The sequence below is a fragment of the Theropithecus gelada genome, chromosome 17 (assembly GCF_003255815.1).
Source record: "Theropithecus gelada isolate Dixy chromosome 17, Tgel_1.0, whole genome shotgun sequence".
Lineage (NCBI taxonomy): Eukaryota > Metazoa > Chordata > Mammalia > Primates > Cercopithecidae > Theropithecus > Theropithecus gelada.
In genome coordinates this window covers 81,945,798-81,946,607 of record NC_037685.1, presented here as the reverse complement: position 1 = coordinate 81,946,607, position 810 = coordinate 81,945,798, and positions in this window count along the sequence as shown.

Below are 810 nucleotides of genomic sequence, written 5' to 3'. Positions count from 1 at the left end.
TGATGTTCTTTGAGCTGGGCTGATAAATCCAGCTGAAGAGTTCTACATACATTTGTCTTAAGGTTCTTCTCTGGGCGTTTCCCATGCAGCTCTCTGGTAGCTGGGGAATGATTTGTGAGTGCGTCCTCTGCTCCCCAGCCTCAGAGGCTCCAGCACAGGCTGGAGCATTTTGCCTTTCACATTTTGTTCTAGCTTCCAAAACTGGGATGAGGGACAACATTTGTGACTCACCCAGCTCCAGGAATGACAAGAGGGTGGCAGTTTAGGGTAAAACAACCCAGTGCTAAGCTGGACCAGGAATTACTGTGTGGCTCATGGTACCCCCAAAAAGAAGCTGGAATCCAATGGCGCGGTCTCCATCAGCTGCAAGGCTGATCAATCCCACACACTCAGGGTCCCTGAGCTACAGCCTGGCTAAGACGGAAGTGCTGACCTGAAGGGGAAACCCGGTAGCAGGAGGCAAGCCTTTCTGAACCTCCAAGAAGGGAATGAATTCCTTCTGACATGAACTAATCTGTAGCCACTCCAGTGGCCCACAAGGGGAATCTCAAAGTCCAGAGATTCCTTATTTACACAGCTATTATATGCAGTATGTCTCTCTGGGACATGTGGATTATGATGACTATTTTTTAAAGTGGGACTATCCCAAAGAAAAGATGGATTATTTGAAGAATGTTTAAAATGGTTGTCATAATGCTTTCATTCTAGTATCAGCTCACCTTAGTATCCCTGTGAGTTATAGTTGGTTTAGGTCACATTTTACTGCTGTAGACACTGAGATACAAAAATCTAAACAAAAAACAAGAAATA